This window comes from Corvus hawaiiensis, chromosome 26, assembly GCF_020740725.1.
Source record: "Corvus hawaiiensis isolate bCorHaw1 chromosome 26, bCorHaw1.pri.cur, whole genome shotgun sequence".
Lineage (NCBI taxonomy): Eukaryota > Metazoa > Chordata > Aves > Passeriformes > Corvidae > Corvus > Corvus hawaiiensis.
In genome coordinates, this window is record NC_063238.1 from 37,751,643 (window position 1) to 37,779,453 (window position 27,811).

Consider the following 27,811-nt stretch of genomic DNA (forward strand, 5'->3'; position numbering starts at 1 on the left):
GCACCCAGTTTTACACAAACAAAAAAAGAAAATTGATAAGTACATACCAAGTATTTTATAAAACTATGTTTAGTTTGAAAAGTGACCTCCCTCAATTGAGAGGCCATCACCATTAGCAGTATAATCAAGTTTGGAAGAAAAACTGCAAAGAAGGTTTCAAGTTCATTTCTGGCTGGGATGTGTGACAAATTCATACAAAGAGGGCAACTCGATGTCTCCCCTGCAGAATCAGATTGTGCACCAAGTGAGCAAGCCAAAAGAATAACTCATGCAATATCTCTCTTCTTTTGCACTTTCAAAGACAATGATTTTACACCCTACTAAGCAGAAAGGTAAAATGAATGTGTATTAGCAGAACTGCACTTTAAAAACTTAGTGGTAACTTTAAAGCTGGTTTGGCAAAACCATAGACTGGGACTTTGTTGTGGTACAGGATTTAAACCTCCTGACACTGAAATGTTACCCTACAGCAGCACCAAAACAGAGTAAATTAAGTGAGAAACTGGCAGAGGAACAGAGCACCAAGTGCACCACAGACCTGTATTGGAGGTTTGTTGTTTTGAGGATAATCAAGAAAACACATACAATTAACTAATAAACACATCCACTCCTTTTATCCACACCCAATCATTCCCTCCTTTACCCCCAGCCACTGTCTGCACATGTGTTCAAGCAGATTAAAAACCATCAGGTTCCCAACTAAGCCCAGAAAGGACCTTAAGCACAGCCATGCCCTGCAGATAACCATCCCGCTTCTGCTGAAAGCAGGAAAGGGAGCCCAGGGCCAGCCACAACTTCTTCTAACATGAGAGCAGCTCTGTGGAGGCATTGTGAACAGTGGGCAGAGCACCACCGGCTCTGGATAGGGATGGAAGAATTGGGGAAGGGTGAACACACTGGCTTGTGGAAGGTGCTGGCCGGTGCAGGATGCTGTGCTTATAACAAGCCAAGTATTTCCACGCAGAGACTTCACAAAGAGCCACCTCTCCAGCTGAAGCTGTGTAAATACTATACAGGAGAGTTGTGCTGCTAATTGAGTACCTTCCGAAATGCCAAGAGGCAGGAAGACTCCAGTTAAAGGCAACTCTTCATTTCAACTTGTGTCACTGAAGAGAACCAAAGTAAATGAACTCCTGAGGACAAGATCAAAGTAGAATAAGAGACTTTTTTTTTTATATCCTTGAATCTCCTGTCCCTTTTGTACACTGAAATTTAATTTCCTTTTCAAAGAGAGCCTTTGGAGCTTATGAAAATTGACCCAAAAGATTACAAGGGCTTTGTCACCCTTCCAATCTCTCTGAAAGATCCATAATTAGGGAGGTTTTTCCTTCAACATATGTGCCCAGCAGACAAATATATAATTCAGACTTACAATTACGTGAACGAGTTATTTCCATGTACTGGATACATACAAGCCCAACCGTTGTAAAGAGCTGAAAAATCTTGTGTGCTTCAAATGAGTAAATATACACATCAAGGCATATTTTTTGCTGTCTTGTTTTCGTTTGTGCCAGGACTACACACAATCACACGAAGGACCCGGGATGTACGTTTGCTACTGACATAAATATACCAAGTACAACAAAACAAACTGCTGACCTCGAAGGTTAGTTATGATTCATTAGAAATTAATTCTGCAAGGAGGAATGTGCGAGCGGACACCGAGAATAGCTAGTCTGCTTTTTGCCCTCTAACGGAGTAACACTGGCTTTACTCTTTCGCCACAGAGCCTACCCAGGGGAGAAAGAAATAAAATAAAACAATCGGCGGGTCTCCGCCGGGCTGGTCCCTCCCGCTGCTCCCACCCGGCGGCGGCGCTGGGCAGGACCGGTCCTCCGTGGGGCAGCCGGAGGGGGGTTCCCGGCGCTGTCGCCCCCCGAGCATCGCCCGAAGGTACCCCTTGCTCCGGAGCCCACCCCGGCACCCGCTGTCTCCCCTCTGCCTCCCTCCAGCGGGGAAATCCCGGCTGGATAGGGCGCAGCCTCCCCGCTCCGGAGTGCCGGGGCGCCGAACCGGAGGATGCTGCGAGCTCCACCAGCGCCGGGGCCACCCCTGCTTCTAAATAACAGAAATAATTTTTTAAAAACCCCAACAACTCAACAGCCGAACGAGGAGTCAGGAGGCTGGGAGGCTCCCACCGCGCCTTCTGCGGCGGCGGGGAGCGGAGGATTCGCAGGTAAGCGGGGAGGAAGGAGGGCGGCAGGGAGAGAGCGAGGGGGGTCCCGTGGTACTCACGGCACCGGGGGCGGCCCAGCCCCATGGCCGGGGCGACGGACGGACGGATGGTCGCTGCTGTGGCTGCCGCCGCGCTGTCTGTGTGTCCGTCTGTCTGCCGGCGCTGCCCACCAAGCCGCTCCGGGCGCCCCGTCCCTCCCCTCACTCCCTCCCCGGCGCTTCCTGCCCGCTCATATAGCGCGCCCTCGGCCACGTGGACGGCGCGGGGCCCCGCCGGCTCCTCCTGGGGGCCGGGCCGGGAGGGGCGGACCCCCACCAACCTCTCCATCCCCTCCTTCTGTCACCCCCCATCAGCCCCCTCCATCACTCCCCCATCACTCCCCCCATCTCACCCTCCCATCAACTCCTCAATCACTCCCCCCATCACTCCCCCCATCTCACCCCCGCATCAACTCCTCAATCACTCCCCCCATCACTCCCCCCATCACTCCCCCCATCACTCCCCCCATCACTCCCCCCATCACTCCCCCCATCACTCCCCCCATTCCCCTCCCATCAGCCTCCCCAGGCCACCGAGCGGGGCTGCGCAGCGGAGAGCTGCGATGCGAACCCGGACTCACCCCTGAGCGCCGCCGGGGTGAAATCCAGCTCTCGTCGGGTCCTCCCTAGAGGGTCACCTCCCAGGAATGTCTGTGTTCCCCACAAGCCCCAAGCTGCCGTGTCTGAAATTGGGCTGCGTGGATCCCAAAGGTGATCGCAGCAGGGAAAGTGGAAAGAAATTCTGCGCTTCTCAGGGCAGAAAGTGGCATCGCTAATAAAAATAGCGCATAGTCGATGTTCACAGAGTCAGATCTGTTTAGGTTGGAAGGGACTTTAAATATCACGTAGTTCCAACTCCCCTCCATGGACAGGGACACTTTCCTCTAGACTAGGTTGCTCAGAGTCCCATCCAACCTGGACTTGAACACTTCCAGGAATGGTGTATCCACAACTTCTCTGGGCAGCTTGTTCCAGTGTCTCACCCCCGGCCCAGGAAAGGATGTCTTCCAAATACCTAATTTAACCTACCCTTTTTTGTTTTAAAGCCATTCCCCCTTGTTCTATCACTACATACCCTCAGAAAAAAAAACCAAAACAAAATCGTTTCCAGCTTTCTTGCAGCCCCTGTAGGTACTGGAAGGTGCTATAAGGTCTCCCCAGTGACTTCTCTGGGCTGAACAATCCCCGATCAGTCTGTTTTTACAGAAGAGATACTTCAGCCCTCTTCTTTCTGTCCAGCATCAGACATTTTTAAAGTGACTATAAAAAGCTGTAGAATTAAAAAGAATGCAGCATCATTAAAGAATCCCCCAGACAGATACATTCAAGTGATAAAGTGTCTGCTAAAACTATTTGACAACATAATGCTGGCTTTTTTAGTGTCAGTGTGTAAAGACTGGAGCCATGAGATGTGTAAAGACTGGGGCCATGACTGGAAGTGGGGGGGCTACAGCACCTCCAAAGAAGCAAATGATCTCTGATCTTCTCTCCTCCACCCTTCCATAAGCAGGCAAACATGCACAGTGAACATGCACAGCACATGTCAGAGGGGAGAATGCATTCCTGAGGGCTGAAAAACATGTTCCTTAACACTGGACAGCCGGTGCATAACTCCCTTCGTGAGGCAGATGAGTTTACAGGTGATTAATCTAGTTACCAAAACTGCCCACGTTGTTGGTTTATTAAATCCAGCACGAGGTACTTCCACTGGAGACTGTAATGTGCTATGTAGGAGCTGTAATTCATCAATCACCACTGAGCTTGTTTCCATAGAGTTCTATTAGTAAAAGCTTGAGTGTGAATTTGGACTGGTGTCACATCGTGTACCACGCTGTGCAGGCATTTGCATGTGGTGAGAGCACCTGGGACAGCCTGAGCTTTCTGCTTGGGGAGCACAAGCCCATACAAGCCCTTCAAGGGACTCACCCCATCGCTAAATCCTCCCTCTGGATACTGAAGAGCAGCATAGTGTTATACCTTTCATAAACAAGGTTCGGAAGGGATTTAATCTACAGTAATGAGCATAAAAAAAAAAAAAAAGAAAAAGCACATTAGTCTTCTTTTACGAGGAATGTATCAGTACAAGGAATTACTGTGTGGTGGAAACAGTCTGTTAAATAGTTGTTCACTGCTTTTTCCCAGGAGCTGCTTGACACTTGCTGGAGGTGGGATGGAAAGCTCCAATTTGATCATCTGTTAGTGTCTCTGTCACCCTTTTGCCTTGATGCTCTCATACTTTAAGGCAAATTGGTTGAATTTGGTGCTTCATTTGCTTCACAGTAATAGTGAAGTGGGTCTGTTTACAAAAAACAATCTCTGGAGAACAGCTCACCAGTAATAGGGCTGTGCATCAGGTTTGGAGATTTCTCCCAAGCATTTCTGGGGTGAGGGAGGGAGTGGGAGAGTGATGAGAAAGAAGAGTCTGAGAGCTCTGCATTTCACCACCTGTTGTTCCACACCTGGTCTGTCCATGAGTTCAACAGAGAAAAAGAATGTGTCTAGTAAAATGGCTGGTTTATCATCATACAACACATAAAGTTTCTCTAGGTTGTATCAAGGAAAGCTCAACGCAGCAGTCAAGAATGTCCTAATTAATGATACTTAATCAAGTTGACAGTGGAACAGGTTGCTCAGAGAAGCTGTGGATGCCCTACCCCTGGAAGTGTTCAAGGCCAGGCTGGATGGGGCCTTGAGCAAACTGGTCTAGTGGAAGGTGTCCCTGCCCATGGCAGAGGGTTGAGATGAGATGATCTTCACAATCCCTTTCAACCCAAAATATTCTGTGATTCTATGACTGAAGAAAGGGAGTGAGAGATAATCGCTTTTTTTTTTTTTCATGTGCTTGCAGTCCTGTCTCTGCACCATTTCTCTGGAGCACACAAGAGGTAAGATATGATGCATCCCTCCAGCCACACCAACCTTGCTTACAAGTTGCAAGGATGAGGTATGGAGGTGAGATCTGCAGTGGCTGGGTTTGCCCAGAAAGGCTTCTTTCTGTAAAGCAAGGCAGAAGAGGAATGTGTTTGCCTCAGAGATGCCTCAGGGAGGTGTGACGCAGTGATATGGGTGTAGCATGGAGAAGCGCAGAGCATGGAGAAGATCTGCAGGTCTCTGCCAGCACCTGGCTGAGCCAAGAGCAGAGAACTAGACCAAATCCTCCTGAAGCAGCAAGCATGGAGCCTATTTCTCCTTGTTATATCAGTGTTACACTCATTTAATTCCTTCAGATGCTCTCAGCTTCCCTGATGCACCCCAGTGAGTGTGGAGGTAACAAGTGCTCTCTGATAATGCCATTGGAATTACAGCAGGGTCCGACCCAGCGTGTTGGAGCCAATCCCCCTTATGCTAGAGCATTTCACTAACAAGTGTCATTTAGACGGTTTTGGGAAAGAATCCAGGATTTGTTTCACAGACAGTATTTCCTCAACAGCTCAGTGAATATGGAATAGTTTGAACTAACCATGCAAATCTTGCTTGTCGTCTTATGTAGAGAAACTATATCTATTCTAAACTCTGGGCCAGGGCTTTCAGCTGCTGATGGGGGATAGTTATGCAGACTTCAAAGGAGCTGTATCAGCTTTCACCAAGTGGGGATCCAGCCCTGTATTAATGTTTTAAAATTCAGAAACTGTGCCTAGGTAAAGCATTTTTCTCTATATTTTTAAGCAGCCAGATTTTTATTTTATAGCTGTTCCCTCAGTGGCAGGATTGTTTCTCAGTAGTCAATGTTTAAAGGCCCTTCAAGGCTGAAGGAATTAAAAATGAATAATTTAAAGCTGGTCTATGATGCATAATTTTTAACATATGTTTTACAGGCCATGTGGAACAGTTTTTGACCTGTCAGTAGATATTTTACAAACATGCTGTGCTGGAACCAAAACCTTTTTTATTTAAGAGTCAGATTTGAGCCCTCCTGTGCTTCAACACAGCAGCATACTGGAGTCTACAAGCCATAACAAGGAAACCATTTTCACCAGCACTGAGCAGAAAAGAGGAGAAGTGAAGCAATTGCACCACTATTTCCTCTTACACACACTGTCTAACCAGATGTGGGCAGACCTATGGCTCTCCCATTTTAAGAAGCCTCATCCCAAGGCAGAGATAGAGGAGCTGTGATTTATTTACTCCAAGGCTGCAAAAGAGATGGACCCAGGTGGTGTTGGAGAAGAAGGCATGAAACATGTTGTCTTTTGGTTATTTTTTTACGGATGGCTGGAGTATTCTTTTGCCAACCTCCTGTTAACTCCCTAAATCATGTGGTGCTAGGAACACCATCTGAGTAATTCTTGACAATTTTAATAGGCAAAGCTAATTGCTGGTGAATAACAGTGATTCACCTTTTATGGATTTCATTTCTTGTCCCTTCCTAACTCCTTGCAAGAAGAAAGGGAGCCCTGCAGATGCTCAAAGGCAGCCTGGGTTTCAACCTTATTGACTGGTTCCCACACTCTTCCTTTTTTTCCTGGATTGTCCAGCTTTTCATTTCTGTTTTAAAGTTACTCCATATTTGCAGCTAAAAATAAATTGGTTTGGTTATTTCTAAAGCTCTTTGGACCCAAACCCATTTTCAAGTGTTTCACCAAGCCACAAAGTGAAGCAGTGCACTGGGAAAGTGCAGATTTGGGCTTGTGTTTGCCGCCCCCCTCATTAGCTCTCCCTTCAGTTCATAATCCATCATCTTTCAAACAAGCCAATTGCCATTGTGTCTAGAAGTTAAAATAGAAAATCAGCATTTGGCATGTATGCAGTTGCCAAGAAGCTATTTCTCCTCGCCTATGTAAATAAATTGTTGTTCAAAAATGGTTGGCTTGCTCTAAAATATGTGCTAAGTGCTACCACTGCACTGTGCTCCCAGTGGGAGGAAAGAGAAGAGGATCCAGGAGTGTGGCCAACTTGTGCTCCATCCCCAGCTTTCTCTGTTGAATGGGAGTGTTCTTTCAACATGCCAAAATGCCATTGGATACTTCCTGTCTCAATGAACAGAGATGGAGTGATTACTGACCTTGCTGGTTATGTCCTCAGGTCAGGACCAAGCTCCACACAAGTGGTTCAATTTAAAAATTATTTACTGGTAATCTATAGTATTAGCTAATAATTCACGTTTATTTTATACCATAGAGAACACACCTATTGGTCGGTATGACTAGATGTGAAAGAGATTAAATATTTCCAAACTTTATAGTTATGAAGCTAAGAAGTTTGACCACAGATGGACACTACACAATTTATTTATTCTGACTGGCAGAAGAGACAGATGGTGCATGTATATCTGCACGTATGACAGACAATATATGTATACCTACCTGACTTCCACTTCACATTGTGTTCTGTATTCAAACGTGTAAGGGCCACTGCCCTTATTTTGTGTAACTTGGAACGGCAGCACATTATACACGGGGCTAATACACTTGATAAGGCCATTTGGGGGCTGTGGACTTTGACATAACTGACATACTGTTTTATCAAATATGGCTTGGTCTTCTCTCTGGTTTTTTTTGCAAACAACACCCACACTTCTGACAGATGTCACAGGACTGTGATAGCCTTTCCTGACCCAAAGTCTTCTAAAAGCAAGTAGTAAGAGTGCAGGTTTAAAGCAGGCTTTTAGATCTCATCCTCAGCCTCCACACTTCACACAGCCAGGCTCTGGCGCCAAGGTGCACTAAGAGCAAAGAGAAGAGAAACAACAAAAGCAACAACACCCTTCCCTGCTTGCTCTTGGAATTCAAATGGTGAGGATTTTCAGGAGCTCAGTGGTACTGATACACAGTTAGTGTTCTCAGCATCTGCTTTGCAGGACCTGGCTGCAGGACCACATCAGATGCAGCTGTGACATCAGAGTAGGATTTCTTGTGAGGCCAAACTATTACACAGAGACATGTTTTTACCTGCTAGGACTCATAAGTGCTGTATAGGGGAGTGTTGGCTGTGGGTGAAGGTTGTGATACGGTACAATCTGCTCTCAATAAATGTCTGTGAAAGTCAGAGAAACCTTTCAGTATTGCAACACATAAAAACACACAGTAAACACCAAAAGCTGGATTTACAGAAATATGCAGCAAATCTGGAGCTCCTGCAAACTCACATAAAAACCCCTCTGTGCTATGAAATACTTCTTCACTTTTGTACTCTTAGATAAATTCAAGTTTTGCTATAATGACAGTATAAAGCCTGAGAGGAATAATAAGCACTAATGAAAAAAAAAAAAGCACTGCTGGGATATGAAAATAGAAAAAAACCCTGTAACACAGGTAGGGGTGGAATCACCATCCCTGAAAGTGTTCAAGAAACAAGTGAACATGGCACTTAGTGATATGGCTTAGTGGGCAGGGTCAAAGGTTGGACTTGATCTTGGGGGTCTTTTCCAACCTTAAGGATTCTATGATTCTACCTCTGTCAGGATACAAGAAGATTAAAATTATATAAAAACAGTTGGCCTTAAGTATTTTACTGCAGAAGAAAGAAATGGCATAAGCACCTAAAATGAGGATAAAAGGTAAGTAACTACCTGGCAAAGAGAGACAGTCGTGTACTTTCTATGTGTTTCACATGTGTAGCATGTTCAATCTCTCCAACATAAATAACCCTTCTTGGAAGTTCAGACATCACCTACAGAACATCACAAAAGTAAAATTAACCTGATTTACCTTTGGCCATCTGGACTTCACAATGCCTTGAGTACCATCTATTCCCGAGCACAGACTTGAAAATATGTGCATTAAGAGTGACTGTGAAGTTATTAGCATCATGTAATTTTATTTCATTTCACTTGTCCCCCAGGACAGTCAGGAATAAACCAGAAGGTGAAATTAGACTTAGACCTAGAAAATAAATGTTGTTGATTAGGTTGAAATGTCTATTAGGCTTCTATTTGAGTTTCCAGCCCACAAGAAGAATGGCAAGCAAAGCCTGTTAAAAACACATTTTGACAAGAATGCATTTTTCTGTGGCTCCAACAAAATAAATATAGTAACGCAGCAGAACCTTTTTAAAAGTCAGGCTTATGTGCTTGTCTGATCAGCACCAGCTAACAGTTTCATCTCTCCTGAATGTCACAGAAGCACGCGAGCTGTGCCACCACGCAGTTCTCAAGATAAATTCTTTTCCTCAAAGGACATCACACACATACCAGGGGCTGTACATTCTGTATTAACTTAAGTACAAGAATAACACAAAATGGTAATTGCAGGTGGAAGTCATCCCCTGAGAAAATTGTGAATATAGCATTGAAGCACACCTGGCAGATGTTACTCACACAGCTTAATTTAGTATGGACAGGCATTTATCCTGAATGGTAGAAAAGCAATATAATAACCCAGGTAGGATAGAAAAGTTTGAGTGGTTTTGCTTTCTTGCCAGATATATAGGTTGAAATTATATTCCAGTCCCTTCCAGCTATGAGATAGGCTGGCAAGGGATAAATGGCATGAGCAGAATCCCTGTAGGGAGGGATGGTGAGTGCCTGTGCAGGGATAATTCTGAAGATCTGCTGTTAACCCACAGCTTGGAGTTTCAGTGCAGGACAGACCAGCTGAGATGCTGCTAAAGAAAAAAACTAAATAAGTTTAGAAATCAATTCCCCCATTGTTGCCTAGAAAATACTTATGTCACATCTGTGTGCAAAAGCTAGCAGAATTCTTCTAAAGCAGCACTAAGTCAGCTGAAATGCTCTTTTAGATCTGATATTAACAAATCAGCATTTAGAGAAGATCTTGTCCGCAAAGATTGCTTTGGAGTACACTTCCCTGATGGCAGAAGAGCAAAGTTGTGTAAACTAAAGAATTGCTTTAATGATTAGAAATGAGATTTGGACAAAAGATTTCAAAGACTTGAAAATGGTCTTACTGTAAACCAGACAGGTGCTGCATTCAGAGCATAACCTACATCTAAGAAATTGGAAAAAAAAAAGTGATTTAGAAAACCAGAGAATGATTAATCTAAGCTTAATCCAGTGTGATTTCTTAGAGTAAATCTAGAAAGAAAAAAAACTATTTAACATCTGGAAATAAATACAAAGTGGGATAAAATGCAAATCTGTGCTCATCCGAGAGACAATAAACAAGATTACCTTGTAATTTTAGTGAGACAAGAAATGATTCTCAGGAAAAGACTAATATAATATAATATAATATAATATAATATAATATATTGTGTTTACCTTGTCAGTTTGTTGAGACAAGAAATTATTCTCAGGAAAATATTAATATTGTGTTTACCTGGACTTTGGTTAAGCAGATAAAAGCTACTCATAGAATTAACTGTTGTCTTGGGTGCCAAGGGTAGAACCAGACTGGTACTGCAGGGTCCATGCGTGCTAAGCATGGTCTAATCTGCACCTGAGTTGAGGCAATCCCAAACACAAACACAGACTGGGGGATGAGCAAGTCGAGAGAAGCCCTGAGGAGAAGAACTTGGCAGTGCCCGTGGATGGGAAGCTGAACATGACCCAGCAATGTGCTTTGGCAGCCCAGAAACCAAACGTGTCCTGGGCTGCATCCAAAGCCCTGTGGGCAGCAGGTGAGGGAGGGGATTCTTCCCCTCTTCTCTGCTCTGGTGAGACCCCACCTGCAGTGCTGCATCCAGCCCGGGAGTCCCCAGCATGAAAAGGATGTGGACGTGTTGGAATTCCAAATGAGGTCTTGAAGATGATCAGAGGATTGGAGCACCTCTCCTATGAATACAGGCTGAGAGAGTTGGGGTTGTTCAGCCCGGATAAGAAAAGTCACCAAGAAGAACTTATAGCACCTTTGGGGACCTAAAGGAGCTACAAGATAGGTGGAGAGGGACATTTTCCAAAGGCATGTAGTGATAGGACAAGGGGCAACAGCTTTGAAATGAGACAAGGTAGATCTAGATTGTGTCTTATAAAGGAATTGTTTCCTGTGACGGTGGTGAGGTGCTGGAATAGGTTGTCCAGGGAAGTTGTGGATACACCATTCCTGGAAGTGTTCAAGCCCAGGACTTGCTGACTTCGGCGGGGGAAGACATGCAGACAATCAATGTGATTGATAAAGCAAGCTTTGTTTATTGGCAATACAGAGGCACTTATATAGTATGAGTGTACATGGTTATCAGTTCTTGATTGGTTTAAACTTATGAAAGCGCATTCTTGTTTCTACATAATTGGGTTAGATAAAAGACTACATTTGGCAAGCTTCTACTATTTATGTTTTAACTTGAGAAATCAAAGTTCTCCCTCCCTTCTCATGGTCAGTACATCTTATCAGCACAGCACTGTACCTCCTTAAAACTCCTTTTTTGGTTCTCAGGCTTGTTTCTCATGCAGGCATTTTCTCATGCAGGCACTTTCTCATGCAGGCCTTTGCTTGTACAGCTCTTTTATTGATCTGTACCCTTCAGCTTTATCAATGATCCATGTCCCTGATCCTCTAACCATTCTTCAACGCCCAGGTTGGATGGGGATCTGAGCAACATGATCTAGTGAAAGGTGTCCCTGCTCATGGCAGGTGGGCTGGAATTAGATGATCTTTGTGGTCCCTACCAGCTCAAACCAAACTGTGGCTCAGGAAAGGCACAGACAGAGCCTCTTGTGCTTTATGCACAAGTGGATTCAAAATAGCTTCCTAAGAATACATGGGAACATTTCCCAATCTCCTATGATCTCACTGGATGTACTGTTTTTTCCCGGTGTTGAGGTGCTCACCTTGACCACTGCAGCGGCCCAACTGACCAACAAGGCTGTGCCTGCAACCAGGGTGCAGAAACAGGCCCTGGGGCAAGGAGCATGTCCAGTGTAGTTCAAAGTGCTGCATAGCACACCTCCATGAGGCAGGGTGTGATGCCACCCAAGATAAAATGTAAGCCCACCACTCAGGAAGAGAAGGTATCTGTTGGGGTCCCTCCCCTGCCGTGTAGCCCTGGCAGAGGGGCCCTGAGGGCACAGACACGGGGCTTCCCTGCCCCTGCTCAGCCTCGTTCCCATTGGTTGGTTTGTGTTCCCTGCGCGGGCAGAAGGACCCTTGGTCCCGTGACTGGAACAGTTCCTGGGCAGAGCTCCGGCCATGCGGCTGGAGAAATAAACATCTCTCTGAAACAGCTATCAAGAATCTGTCTGTCCATATATATTTCCTTTCCACGGGACTCCTGGTTTGATATATGCGTGTTGCAGTATCCCCACTGCAACAAATGGTGGAGATTTGAGAGCAGAACGATCCCCGATCCCTAAGCGACTGATTTGTGTGAGTAAACCCTGGAAACTTTGGATTCCTCTTCTTGGTTTTGCTTTGCTATTCTGTATCTAAACTATGGAGGAACCGTGGGAAGACTCTTGGCTCTCAGAGCCGCATATGGACATTTATCTTAAACTTAAAATGATTCTTGAACAACGATTTGTAAATTTTAGCTTGATTCAAGCTCAAAAAGAACTGAAACACTTCCTGGCATGGTTGTTTAAGAACTTTTTCTATGTTTCTTGGGATTTAATTCTTACCAAGGGCTTTTGGAAAACCGTTTGGACACAGTTAATACTGGAGTCAAAATATATGCCGATGGAAGAATATTTTCGTGAATATTATTTAGTTACCGAGACTGTTGAGCAATGTCAGCTGTGTCCTGGCGAAGGGAAGCCTGGCGCAGGGACCGTGCGGCCCAGGCCACGTGCACCGAGCGCTCTGAGAGCAGCAGCGAGGCAGTTCCCGCGCGCGGGCGGAGCCACGCGAGCCGCAGTGTCGGTGGCGGAGCGAGGAGCGGCGGGACCCGGCGGTGCCCGAATGGCCCCGCACAGCGCGTGGTGGAGCGAGCCCCGGGAACGCCCGACCGAGAGGGGCGGCGCGCGGGCAGCGGCTGGCGGCGATGGCGGTGGAACGGAGCCGCGCCCGGCCGAGACGCGCGCTGGAGCAGGGCGCGGGGGGGTCGTCGCTCGGGGGCCCGGCCGAGACGTGGGTGCAGCGCCCGGCAGTGGCAGCGAAGCTGCGACCAGAGGAGGCGACGCACGGAGAACTGAGCGGCGCGGCCCGGCCCGGCCCGCGCAGCCCCGAACGCGACCCCGGGAAGAGCGCGCAGGCACCAGCAGCCCCGACAATTCCAACACGGGAGCGACCGAAAGAGAGAGCAAAGACGCAGCGAGACAGAAAACAGCAGCCACTCGGAAAAAGGAAAAGATCATAGCAACTAAGACCTTAGGGATAGTAAAATGGTATAATGTTAAGCAAAATTATGGTTTTATAACAAGGTGTGACAACCAGCAAGACATATTTGTGCATAGAACTGCTATTAAAAAGAATAACCCTGAAAAATGCATCCCAAGCTTGGGAGATGGAGAGGTGGTGGAATTTAATATTGTACTAGGGAGAAAAGGGTTACAAGCATCGCAGGTCACTGGGCCTGATGGTGTTCCTGTAAAAGGCAGTATATATGCAAAAAATCGTAGTCATGTTAGACAGTATCTCCATTGTAAGCCCCCCCTACAGTTTCCCTTTCCTAATCCCACCTTTCCCTTTTACCCTATGTCCTATTACCTCCAGTGTATTCCCAATCCGTTTTTTCATCCATGGTTTCCCTCACAAAACCATGCTTTTGCCAATTGTTTCCCCAAAAATCCCTTTCCAATGCCGAGTGGGGGATGAAAAGGGGGAGGGAAGAAGTTAAACCCTCTCCTGCCTCAGTTTCCCCACAAAGCATGCTCAGAGTTCTGTCTCCCTTCTGTCAGCCCTAAGATGTTCCAGAGAATCTGTTTGGACATTTAAAGACTCAGGAGGGTGGCTTGTTTTGTTTTGAAACTGTTCTTGTTATGTTTATCCAGTTGTTTTCATTCTCCTTTTATTAAAATAAAACGGGTGAGGTGTTGGGGTCCCTCCCCTGCCGTGTAGCCCTGGCAGAGGGGCCCTGAGGGCACAGACACGGGGCTTCCCTGCCCCTGCTCAGCCTCGTTCCCATTGGTTGGTTTGTGTTCCCTGCGCGGGCAGAAGGACCCTTGGTCCCGTGACTGGAACAGTTCCTCGGCAGAGCTCCAGCCATGCGGCTGGAGAAATAAACATCTCTGAAACAGCTATCAAGAATCTGTCTGTCCATATATATTTCCTTTCCACGGGACTCCTGGTTTGATATATGCGTGTTGCAGTATCCCCACTGCAACAGGTATCCAAATAAAGCACAGAATAATGGAATCATTAAGATTGGAAACTATCTCCAGATGCACGTAGGAGGGCTTACCTGGACTGAGAGATTAACTTCTGGAAAGCAGCCAGCACATTTGAAGGAGCTGTCAAGATGTCCTTTAGGGCATGGTAACTGAAGTGAACCTCACCCTTAGAAATTTATAAAACAATCTGCCTTGGGATAAGAGCTCTTTACTTGCTTCAAGTGTATGAGGGGGAAGGTTGTGATGTTCATGATGACTTCAGGCTGCTGGCAGGATGAAGACATGAAATGGACAAATGAGATTTGCTGAGTCTTGTAAAATGAAAGCTGAGGTGGGATTCTGTTGCTGTCGATTGATAGGAAAGTAAATGTCAGGGAAGGGGGAATGTACAGCAGATGAAGAAGAAGTGAGTATCATGAGCAGGTGAATGTATTCAAGCTGTAAATTATAATAATGTTGGTAACCATCATGTCAAAATTTAAAAAGATGCAAGAAAGCCTCCAGGAAGAACAAATTCTCTGAAGTTTACATACGGGGCTTGATGCATTTCTGACAAATATATTATATGGTTTCCTGTTTGAGAAAATAACCTGCCTTAATACATTAGACGTACACTTCCTTATATAAAGAAAGGTAGCTTCATGTTTCCATAAAACTATTTCTTGTTTTACATCAAGGAAAATGTGAAAAGCAAGAAACAATGCATATAAAGACACGAGGACATAGCAAAGTGCATGCATCACCTCCCAGCTGCCCCTGTGATGCTCTAATTCTGCTTCACAAAGGAGTCAGAGGAATAGGCAGCAGCTCACATGAGACTGTAGAACATGTTCGACTGAATCCTCTAAGATCTAAACTGAGCCAGCAATGCAGAGTTCAGGGGAAATATTTCTCGTTATCTCAGAAACTAGGTGGTTATGGACACCAGTATGACCTGGAAGGGGCTGAACAAACTCAACCCCTGTAACGCCCATTTGTCACTTGAAGTAAGTACAAGACTGAGGAACGTTTGAATCTGGGGGCAGCAGCTCAGATGACTTGTTCTATTTGGCTTGCAAAATTGTTCCTGTCTGTGCAGATGAAATCCCTGTGCTCACTGCCATGACTGTGCAGAATGCAGTTATTTTAAAAAAGGATTATCTCTTTTTTACAGACAAAAGAACCTATTGTATTTCTATGTATTTATTTATTTCCCCTGCAGAACAGAGGAGAAGGCTTTTAGGTATAGAAAATATGCAGGTTTTAAAACAAATTTAAGACAGGACCAGCCAGAAGTTCCAGACAAGTAATCTGGTCTGATTTATGGAGCAGCACAGTTTTATTCAGGTTAATAGGTTTATTCGTTTAATCCACATTAAGTGGAACTGGAGCATTGATGTTTCATAAAGATATTGGAGGCTCCCAGAGATCAAGAAGCCACCTCTTCTACTGTTGAGCAGTGGCTTTTTTCATTCATTGTACAAAACCCTTCACTTTGTGTTTTCTTTGCATGTATCTGGCTTCAGCCTACACCTGTTAATTCTTTTTTCTCTCTGCTGTTAACAATGCCCATTGGAAACAAAACTGTCTTCACATGAAGGTCCTCCTTGATATGTTAGCACTGTGATCTGCTTCTGACAAATTAAGTAGATTGAACTTTTTCACTCTCTCACATGGATATATCTGGCCAGATGTGCACTTCTACCCAACAGATGGCTGTACAGCACTAGTCACCATCCCTCTGGAGTCAGCTCAGACAAATGAGCTCTTTCACGGTGAAGTTCATCTCATCCCAAAGTGAATCTTTAAACCAGAATGGATAAATGTCTCTCACAGCTTTCCTATGTCTCTCTAGCAATAATCAAGGAACTCTGTGCTGGCTGCTTCTCGCTGCTTCTCATGTCACTGCCTGCATTATAGACTTCTGCATTTAGGCAAGATGAATCTGACTTTTGGACTAAGGCATTTTCCCAGCTTTGAATCATTTCCTTGGCTTCCTCCTCTGCACATCACACTGATGAGGCTTTTCAGATCTCCAGCAGATGCATGGTGTTATTGCCTATGTATGAGACTCACTCTCAAGTGCTGGGGGTGCACACAGGGGCAGTTCACTGAAAATCTGGTTAGGGAGATAGAGCTGGATTTCAGTATTTATGCTGTCCACAGTTTGTGCTTGCTATTGATTGTACCTTTTTAATAAGTTGCATGTGGCACAGATGAGAAAATACCTTAATAATTATAGTCCCCTGGAAAAAGAACAGATTATGTAACTATTGATCTTAATACTTTTGTTCCATAACTCTTTTCCATTTTTCTGCATCACAAGTTTCAGCTCCTTCCATCCAGCTTGGTTTCCAACATTAGCCATTCAGCTGTATCTACTTGTACCAGGCTCAGCCACTAGCCCTGCCAGACAGCTGCCAGGTATTTTATTGTTAAATAAATTCTTACATCTGTCAAGTTATAAAGCAGAGACAAATGAATCCATTTTCGATGGCTTTTTTTTTTTCTCTGTCACTTGAAGAAGACATGCTAAGAATTACATACTCTCTGCAACAAATGCCAAAAGATTTGTGTATCTCAGTATGTTCCCTTTATTCATACTAAGTGTGCTAAGTGTTGGGGTGTTGACCACCAATCCATTGTGGCTTATTAGGTCTGAAGGAAAGAAGTTTAATGAAAATCCCTTCTCCTGCCCAGCATCTTATCCCTGTGTTAAGAATGGCTGGTTGGAATGTTCTCATGTGATAAATATGATTGATATATTTATATATTATCTACTTGCTTAGTGGCAGGTAGGGTTGAGGAGGAACATCCAGTCTTTCTGTCTGGGAGAAAGAAGGAGTTTTCCCAAGGGAATCCTGCTGTTCCATGTGGGGGGTCTTCTACCACAATCTGCAGGAGCAGCTCAAGGGAGTCCTATCCCCATCTGTCCCTCTCTCCCCTTTGTTTTACCCATTCTTTCTCCATTCCTGTCTCCTTCCCACCATCTCATTTACTAGCTCTGATTGCAGATACTTTCAGGAAAATGAACAGCACTTTTGGACAAGCATTCCCATTTTTACTTAGCTCTGTCTATGCCCCCACAGATGTTCAGGCCATGCCAGAGAACCAAGTTTCAGCCTACACTTGCTGATTCATCTGACATCAACCTCCTCTTTACCCATAAACTGGTCCAATGCAGATAATGAAAGCAAATTCATTATGGCATTTATTACTTTGTCTTCTCACTTGCTCTTACCATGTTCTTTTGGGACAGGAAGAATGAATTGCAGCAGAGAAGAAATTTCTCCAAAAATTTGATTTTTCTGGTTGACACTACTGCAGTCAGTGAGCTGAGATAGGCAGGTGAGATCACACCACTCGCCTGCAGCTCCACATTGCTCTGGAAGAGATTTGTATCCATTTAGTTTTAGTTGGTAAGAATCAACTTCAGTTAAATCAATATAATGTGGGCTTGCATTGATTTGAGAAGGTTCACCCAATGTGTTGTGCTGGTTTAAATAATCATTTTCAAAATCCTTGGAAGCTGTAGTTAAAAACCAGCACATAAGCCATTTTGAGAAATTGAGTATTTTTAGTGGTGGATCATTGCAGGAGTAGTAAAGTCTAGGCACAAGTGAAAATCTTGTGGGATAAAAGTGTTAAAAACATGAAACAATTCAGTAAGAATTCAAACCATGTCTGGCATTTTGAAACTAATCTTTACTTAGCTAATGTAATCCTGCTTTAAAAAAAAAAAGTAGTTTGTTCATTTCTTCACTTATTTTTCTGCTTTTTATATCAGAAATTTTTTATGATCATCTGTTCACAACATCACACAAACAACCCTGTGACAACTGGAATAATGTTTCCTTGAGGATAAGGGGAATTTGTGGTAAGAATCATTGCTTCATGAGGGAACAATCAAGCACTCATTGCCGGCATCTTTGTTGCTTAATTTCTTTGTGCCTGTACCTTGTTTCTCAAATTTAACAAAGAAGGGTATGAAGCAACAAAAAAATCTAAAATTACAATGTAACCATATGGAAATATTAAGTTAAAGAAGTCTAAGCACTTAAACCAACTGTTCAGGTTATTTCCCCGTTAATGTGCTTACATAAATCATATTAGTTTTTATGAGAGTTATTTTTCAAATTTATAGACTTTTTCAGGTGGATCTTCATCTCTCAAGGTAGCACATGCAGAGACTGAGTGTGTTTCTGCAAATTAAAGTCTGTGGAATTCAAAGTTTAACTCTGACACTGGATTTGTGGATGTCATTCCATAAGCAAGTTATTAAGGGACTTTTGGAAATGGCTTTTACTTTTTAGTGCTTGGCTTTAGACAGCTGAATTGTCATTTCTGAATACACAGCATTCAAATTACAGATGTAACAAGCATTATTTGTGTGGCAATTCTAGAACTGATCTGTGCTAAGGCTTCATCCCTAACAAAATCTGAAGGGGAGAAAAAACACTGCCACTATTTGAGCAAACAGCACATAAAAGTGTTGCTGTTGCACTGAAATCCCCCATTTCTGGAAATAGCGTTTTTGGGGGTGTTGTGGTTTAACCCTGATAAGTCAGCTCATCCCCTCGTGTGGGATAGGGGAGAGAAGTGAAAGGGTAAAAGTGAGAAGATTCGTGGGTTGAGTTAAAAACAGTTTAGCAGGTAAAGCAAAAACTGTATGCCCAAGCAAAGGAATTCATTCCCCACTTCCCATGGGCAGGTGGTGTTCAGCCATCTCCAGGAAAGCAGGGATCCATCTTCCTACCTGGGAAGACAAACACCAACACTCTGAATGTACCTTATTCCGTCTTCTCCCCCAGATTTATACACTGAGTGTGACCCCAAATGGTCTGGAATATCCCTTGGGTCACTTGGGCTCAGCTGTCTCAGCTGTGTCCCCTCCCAACTCCTTGTTCCTCCCCAGCCTCCTCACAGGTGGGGTGGGGTGAGGAGCAGAAAAGTCCTCAACTCTGTTTAAGCTCCGCTCAGCAGTAATGAAAACATTGGCTTTCAGCACAAATCCAAAACCCAGGAGCCCCATATGAGCTGCTATAAAGAAAATTAACACTATCACAGGAAAAAAAAAATACATGGGAATATCTAATGATTTAGAAAAATAATATCTCTAAATAATATTTCTAGCTTTTATGAATTATATTAATACAATGTTTATCTAGTACTACTTAAATATAATGTAAATTTATATTAGTTGTATTTTAATTTATATATACTATTTCTAATTTTGCTAGGAACATGTGCTGAATGTACCCTGAAGGTTCAGAAAGCAGAATGCAACCCAAAACTTTCCAAAATTTATTACAATATTGAATGCTATTTTAACATTGATTTTGAGATTTGGGGATGATCTAGTTCACCTGTTTTGAATTTTCCATCTTTGTGGAAATCGATGAGGATCTCTTGAGTGCATTTGGGAGCCATGTGGGCTGACTGGTAGCCCTGCAGGGAGCTCCCACGGAGCTGGCAGGGTTCTGTGCTTGCAGATCGCAGCATCTGGAAGGTCTAAGGAGAGGCTTCAGATGCTCAGTTAGAAGTCAAGAAACAGAAACCAGACAAAGCACGGGGTTCCAAGTACTTCACACATCCTGCAGCCCAAACAGATTGTGCCTTGGAGCTCTTGAACTCACCTTTAACCAACTTTTTTGCATGACTGCTTATGCAGGTATGGGAGTATTTTGGAGTCACAACTTGCCTTATAGTTCCTAGGTACAACTCCAACTTCACTGTATCCAATGAGAGACAGTGTCTGAAAAGTGAATCTAAATATATTCATAAGGTGAAAGTTCATCAAAACAAGGCTAATGAATAAACAGCATAAACAAAGGAGGTGTGCTGCCAGGTAGACCTGCCTTTGGGACAGAAGATGGATTCTGATTCATATTTCACTCAGTGCTTAAGCATCTTTGAACATTGGTTTTAGCACTCCGTCTCACCCTGGTGAAACCTGGATACTCTTCAGAAAAAGGACAACAGAGGTTCACCAGAAGGTTGAAGTACATGCCAAGAAGGTTTTATTCCAACTTTGATACTCACAATGACCCACATGAGCACTCAGCTCCTTGCAGCTGTGAGAGGGGGCCATTGGCTGCTGCCTCTCAGCAGCAGTGAGGGATAGAGACCACCTCTGGACCATGTTCCTCCAAGAGGAATAACTCCTTAGGTTACACATGTGAAGGCTTTTCTCTTGCCTGAGAGACATCAGCAAACAGCTTAACTGCTGAACAAGCTCAAGGTCTAACATCTGCCCTCTGAGGCAGAAACCAGGCCAATTTTTATGCCAAGAGGGTGTTATTCCTAGCTAGGACATGAGAGCAGTGGGATGAGAGGTTTTCCAGGACAAATCCAAGCCCCTCCTCTAACAGCTCCTTCTTGAGGGCAGTGGGGTGTTATCCATCACTTGATATCTTTACCCAAGACTGAGAGTTTAGGCTGGCTCTGTGCCCTTCTAAAGGGATGCATGCTCAGCCTGGAGCCACGTGCTGGACGTGGGAAGCACTGGTGAAGCACTGCTGTACATTATGCAGGAGATGTTCAGCAGAGATTACCACGAAGGCTCCTGCTGGCCTTACAGCCATTATTTAACCTCTTTTTGCCCTACATAAAGCCTTCTAGCAACAAAGCCTTCACTGACTCAGGATTCCTCTGACCTTAGTTTCTCAAGCATCATGGACTTTAAAAAGCCTTATAACTGCCTGGATCTGGGTTTAACTACTTTGCTTGCTAGCTGCAGTCTAGTTCCTACACCTTTAAAAAAGAGCATGTCCATTTGATTTCAGGATGTCATGGCTATGAAGTGTTTTGAATAACCAAATCCTCTCTTTGTTTCTTCTCTGACGTGAGTGCGTTGAACTGGCCAGTGCACACAAAAAACCACAGCTACCCAATTCACTGTGTTGGTGATGGGGGCTGACGACTGTGCATGTCACACGTAGACAATGGGGACATACAGAGATAAAGGGAGAGGTATCGTGTGGTTGCACAGGATGTTTTTCAGCTTTGAGGTCCAGTCTTCTGGTTCCTGTTTATTTTGGGAAACACTTTATTCTCCTTGTTTACCTAAAGAGTCAAACAGAGCTGTAACTCCCAAACTGCAGGGTTGGAAGTATATGCTGAATGGGGCAGTTACCTGGATTACATTTCAGTGAGACAAAACCCACTTCTGTGTGCTAGAGAAAAGAGCAAATTCCTTTTCCATTTTAATGGCAGGTGACATCTGCACTGCCAACTGGTCTGCTCAATGAGCTTTTTAAAATAATCACCTCAGTGTAGCCCAGATCTCGTTCCCCTCTCCTTTTCCTTTAGCTGCCATGGAGAGAGAAGGGCTGTGCTGTGCCAGAAGGGCAGTAGAATTACAGTGCACAGTAACCTCTGCCAGATTCCTTCAGCTTAAATGGCATTAAAATAAATTCTTTCATTGCAAGAAAAACAGAACAAGGAAGTGTTGCAGTGGGGATCCTGCAACACGCATATATCAAACCAGGAGTCTCGTGGAAAGGAAATATATATATACGGACAGACAGATTCTTGATAGCTGTTTCAGAGATGTTTATTTCTCCAGCCGCATGGCCGGAGCTCTGCCAAGGAACTGTTCCAGTCACAGGACCAAGGGTCCTTCTCCCGCGCAGGGAACACAAACCAACCAATGGGAACGAGGCTGAGCAGGGACAGGGAACCCCGTGTCTGTGCCCTCAGGGCCCCTCTCCCAGGGCTACACGGCAGGGGAGGGACCCCAACACCTCACCCGTTTTATTTTAATAAAAGGAGAATGAAAACAACTGGATAAACATAACAAGAACAGTTTCAAAACAAAACAAGCCACCCTCCTGAGTCTTTAAATGTCCAAACAGATTCTCTGGAACATCTTAGGGCTGACAGAAGGGAGACAGAACTCTGAGCATGCTTTGTGGGGAAACTGAGGCAGGAGAGGGTTTAACTTCTTCCCTCCCCCTTTTCATCCCCCACTCGGCATTGGAAAGGGATTTTTGGGGAAACAATTGGCAAAAGCATGGTTTTGTGAGGGAAACCATGGATGAAAAAACGGATTGGGAATACACTGGGGGTAATAGGACATAGGGTAAAAGGGAAAGGTGGGATTAGGAAAGGGAAACTGTAGGGGGGGCTTACAATAGAGATACTGTCTAACATGACTACGATTTTTTGCATATATACTGCCTTTTACAGGAACACCATCAGGCCCAGTGACCTGCGATGCTTGTAACCCTTTTCTCCCTAGTACAATATTAAATTCCACCACCTCTCCATCTCCCAAGCTTGGGATGCATTTTTCAGGGTTATTCTTTTTAATAGCAGTTCTATGCACGAATATGTCTTGCTGGTTGTCACACCTTGTTATAAAACCATAATTTTGCTTAACATTATACCATTTTACTATCCCTAAGGTCTTAGTTGCTATGATCTTTTCCTTTTTCCGAGTGGCTGCTGTTTTCTGTCTCGCTGCGTCTTTGCTCTCTCTTTCGGTCGCTCCCGTGTTGGAATTGTCGGGGCTGCTGGTGCCTGCGCGCTCTTCCCGGGGTCGCGTTCGGGGCTGCGCGGGCCGGGCCGGGCCACGCCGCTCAGTTCTCCGTGCGTCGCCTCCTCTGGTCACAGCTTCGCTGCCGCTGCCGGGCGCTGCACCCACGTCTCGGCCGGGCCCCCGAGCGATGACTCCCCCGCGCCCTGCTCCAGCGCGCGTCTCGGCTGGGCGCGGCTCCGTTCCACCGCCATCGCCGCCAGCCGCTGCCCGCGCGCCACCCCTCTCGGCCGGGCGTTCCCGGGGCTCGCTCCACCACGCGCTGTGCTGCGCCGTGCGGGTCCCGCCCGGTCCTGCTGCTCCCGCCGCTCCCCGCTCCGCCACCGACACTGCGGCTCGCGTGGCTCCGCCCGCGCGCGGGAACTGCCTCGCTGCTGCTCTCAGAGCGCTCGGTGCACGTGGCCTGGGCCGCACGGTCCCTGCGCCACGCTTCCCTTCGCCAGGACACAGCTGACATTGCTCAACAGTCTCGGTAACTAAATAATATTCACGAAAATATTCTTCCATCGGCATATATTTTGACTCCAGTATTAACTGTGTCCAAACGGTTTTCCAAAAGCCCTTGGTAAGAATTAAATCCCAAGAAACATAGAAAAAGTTCTTAAACAACCATGCCAGGAAGTGTTTCAGTTCTTTTTGAGCTTGAATCAAGCTAAAATTCACAAATCGTTGTTCAAGAATCATTTTAAGTTTAAGATAAATGTCCATATGCGGCTCTGAGAGCCAAGAGTCTTCCCACGGTTCCTCCATAGTTTAGATATGGAATAGCAAAGCAAAACCAAGAAGAGGAATCCAAAGTTTCCAGGGTTTACTCACACAAATCAGTCGCTTAGGGATCGGGGATCGTTCTGCTCACAAATCTCCACCATTTGTTGCAGTGGGGATCCTGCAACACGCATATATCAAACCAGGAGTCCCGTGGAAAGGAAATATATATATACGGACAGACAGATTCTTGATAGCTGTTTCAGAGATGTTTATTTCTCCAGCCGCATGGCCGGGGCTCTGCCCAGGAACTGTCCCAGTCACGGGACCAAGGGTCCTTCTCCCGCGCAGGGAACACAAACCAACCAATGGGAACGAGGCTGAGCAGGGACAGGGAACCCCGTGTCTGTGCCCTCAGGGCCCCTCTCCCAGGGCTACACGGCAGGGGAGGGACCCCAACAAGGAAGAATAAGAGGAAAGCCTGTGCAAGGGAGCACAGCATGTTAACCAGCTGGGTCTGTGCTGTCCTCTGCAAAGGGAAGCTTCGTGGGAGACAGTTCTCTTTCAAATGAAAGCTCAGACACATCAGCGCCTGTCCCAGTGGGCTTGTTGTTGCATGATAGCTGTTCTGCTTTAGACTGGTTAAAACAATCTGCAAATTTATTCTAAAGCAGTTGCCTTGATGTTGCTGGAGAACTTGCTATGTTGAAGCCTCCTCTTTTTGCAGTCTTTAAGCTTTCTCATCCCTCTTCCATCTCCAGGAAAGACCTTTGAAACAGCTTGAGACACTCATTCTTCTTCTTCACAATACCCATGGATGAGCATTTTGTCAGCCTCACAGGTCTCCTTGAAGAACTATCTCTGCAGCTCACAGCCCCCTCCTCTCTCTGCATCAGGTGTTGGAGACCACCTGAAGAGCTGCTGACTCAGTAGGAATTCGAAGAACATCCAAAGATATAACCCTCCATAGATGAAGAACAGAAATACATCCATAAATCTCAGTTGTGGTTTTTAAAGTTACTTAAGAAAGTGGGAGATTTAAGATCCAAAACTTCTTAGGCAAATAAATTCCCTTTATCCTCAAGTCTTCCCTTTTTTGCCTTTTCTTTTTTCTTTTTTCTTAATTTTGCCAAAATTTCTGCATCTACAGACACTTTTCAAAATCTACCTATAAATATGTTTCCAGCCTGGTAGCCCATATTGTTCTAACACTGATTAGTGCTCCAAGCAGCAGGTAAGTCACCTGCCAGGAAGACTGTGCAATCAGCCCCACTTCTCTTTCCCTGGGCACCACACAACTGCAGGCAGGGTTCTTGGGTAATGACAGGGTGCTTCTGCAAACAACCAGCTGTGAAATGACACATTCCTGTCAGCAGAGAACTCTGCAGATGTTCTTTAGTCTCTTAACAGAGCAAACATTTCTGTGCCACCCTAGCAGGGAAACCATCCTTGTTGTAGCACATATGAGCAACTTTGTTCTTTTCCAGAATATGCTACAGAACAACTTTGTGTGCCACGGGGAGCTGCACCAGGCAGACACACCTGCTGACTGAGACACCACTGGACACACAGATTTGTTCCTGAAGAAAAGGTTGAACAAGATAAAATCATCGTGGCAATGTAGAGGTAATCCGAGGCTTCAGGGAACACGAACAAGCTGCAGGGTAAATCCACTCACCATCAACAGCTGAGCGGGTAATTCACAGCGAAACACAGCTTTGATTAAGTGCACCCTTTTCCCAGCCACAGAGAAACTGTTAAAGCTCTTGGAAGTTCCCTAGTTGCTTCTAGTAATTACAAATTGGGCCCTTTATGCAGAAGATGGATGAAAGAGCTGTGCATCTGTGAAATGCCCTGAAGCCCTGGAAACAGAGGATGTCACAGCATTCAAGGTATTTCAGAGACTTTGAGGACCTTGTCACTGCATGAATTCCACCTACTTTTGAAGTCTTGCCTTTTGCAGTCAAGAGAATAACACAGAACTATCCTTATTTCCTGTCTCTAAATGCATGAGCCCAGTAAAAGGAAAGCAGCATGCCAAGTGCATGAGCAACAACCCTCGGAGACATGAATTGTCTCACTGCTTTCTTCATAAAGATTAAAGGTCATCTGTGCTTGTCCCCTCCACACATAGAGCATGTAGAGACACAGAGACACCCAAAACCAAGCTCCACAGCTACTGCAGAGCCAATGTCTCTGTGTGATATCCACATTCCCCAATCATCCAGCCATTCCTACACATTGGCTTCCAGTCTGGTTGCACTCCAGAGCCAGCAAACTGCACTGCAAGAAACAGCTCACACGTGGGTATGGATTTAGCCTAAGATAGTCAGGGAGCCCACATCACCATAGTAACTGCATGCTGTTGCATTAATTTCAGCAAATAAATGAAGCTTGTAAGTCAAGGGGTATTTACACAGAGCAGTGCAAGAGTACACAAAGAAACTGCAACAGTCCTGAATGAGGCAGCCAGTCTTTCCTGGCTTCTTTACCCTGCTTTTCAGGATGACTGATAGTCTGATTGGAAGATTCCATTAATATGATTAGCCTGCCTTCAGTGTTTGATGTGATGTTTTCAGACATGGCTTAGGTGTACCTACACAGCATAACACTGAGCCATGTAGGACCAACCAGAAGTGTGAAAAAGCTTCTAGAGTAATGTGCACATTTTCAAAAACTGAGGTTGTTGTAGAAAAATTTAGCAGGTTTGAGTATTCCCCTTCTGACTGGTGATGTTTGTTTAGGAGCTTTTACATACTGATAATGATGGGATGATTTGTTCTTTATGAGGAAAACAAGAACTTACTTAAGGCAGGCTGGGATCCTCATTTTGTTGCCAAAAGCCCACCCACTATTCTTTACAAAATGAAATAAAACATACTCACCAGGGTCAAACACGGGTACAAAGTTCTGGTTCACCCAAGCTGGCTTAAAGGCAGCCTGGCTGGGAGGGGAGTGGTCAAGCATTACAGCTTGCTGGCCACTCCGACTGCCTAAACTCGTCTGTGTCTGCAGGGTGTTGACTTCCCCTTTAGTCACAAGTTTGCAGAAGTGTTATTAAAAAGGAGAATCTGACTAATCCAGGAACTCTGGAGTCAGAAGGAAGAAAAGCATTTTTATTGGGCCTGTCTGAGATTGAGTTCGTTTTCCTCTGGCAGCCCTCACAGTGCTCTGCTGGGCATTGGCAGCTGGAAAGGTGTTGGTAACACAGCAGTGTTTGACTCCTGCTGAGCAGGGCTGGCACAGCACCAGCACTGTCTCCCCAACATCCCTCCATCAAGGGGCTGGGAGCGGGCAAGATCCCGGGAAGGGACACAACCAGGCCAGCTGACCGAAATTAACCAAAGGGATATTCCACACCATATGACATCAGCTATGATATAAAAGTTAAGAAAAGGAGGACAAACAGGGTGCATTCATTATTTACAATATTTGCTGTCTGGAAAAACTACTGCACGTGCTGAAGTCTGGTTTCCTGGGAAGTGACTGAACATCATTTGCTGGTGGGGAGAATACAATTATTTATTTCTCTTTGCTTCAGTGCATGTAAACTTTTGCTTTTGCTGTAGTAAATTGCCTTATCTCAAGCTATAAGTTATTTTCCATCTTATTTTCCCTCAGCTGAGAAAGGAGAGTGATAGTGTCTTGATGGGCACCTGGTGTTCAGCCAAGGTCAGCCCACCACAACATAAGAAAGAATGAAGATGAATGGAAGTATTGGCATCAGTAATAAATATTCTGCAGATTGCAGAGGTTCCAGGGATGGGACATCCACAACTTCTCTGGGCAACCTGTTTCAGTGCCTTACCAGCCTCACAGGGAAGAATTTATTCATAGTATCTAATTTAACCTACTCTCCTTTAGTTTAAAGATATTGCTACTTGTCCTACCTCTATCTACCCATTGACAAAGTCCCTCTCCAGATCGCTTGTAGGCTTCCTTTAGTTACTGGTAGGTGTTTTAAGGTCCCCTGAGAGCCTTCTCATACCCAGGCTGAACAGCCCCAACTATCTCAGCCTGTATCCATAACAGAGGCGCACCAGCCCCTGATCTTCACCCTGCTCAGGGCTCGCTCCAAGAAGTCCATGTCCTTCATATGCTGGGGACCCCAGAGCTGGATGCAGCACTGCAGGTGGGGTCTCACCAGAGCAGAGTAGAGGGAGCAAAATCCTCTCCCTTGTCCTGTTGCCCACACTCCTTCGGATGCAGACCAGGGCGCAGTTGGATTCCTGGGCTGCCAGAGTACATTGCTAGGTCATATCAAGCTTTGCAAC

The 27,811-nt window shown here is 45.2% G+C and overlaps 1 protein-coding gene and 2 long non-coding RNA genes across 3 annotated transcripts in view; 2 read left to right on the plus strand and 1 right to left on the minus strand.

The window, feature by feature from the left end:
- Positions 1-2,362, minus strand: part of ST3GAL1 (ST3 beta-galactoside alpha-2,3-sialyltransferase 1) — a 78,474-nt gene extending 76,112 nt beyond the window's left edge. Inside the window, exon 1 of the mRNA XM_048286176.1 lies at positions 2,236-2,362. The gene's annotated coding sequence lies outside the window, so the exon portion shown is untranslated. The remainder of the gene's footprint in view (positions 1-2,235) is intronic.
- Positions 1,634-26,899, plus strand: LOC125316850. Its single transcript, XR_007199875.1, has 3 exons — positions 1,634-2,176; positions 5,063-5,099; positions 24,299-26,899. It is a non-coding gene; the product is annotated as an uncharacterized LOC125316850 (long non-coding RNA).
- Positions 11,653-16,776, plus strand: LOC125316851. The gene is made up of 2 exons (XR_007199876.1): positions 11,653-12,058; positions 14,311-16,776. It is a non-coding gene; the product is annotated as an uncharacterized LOC125316851 (long non-coding RNA).
- Positions 26,900-27,811: the final 912 nt, after the last annotated feature.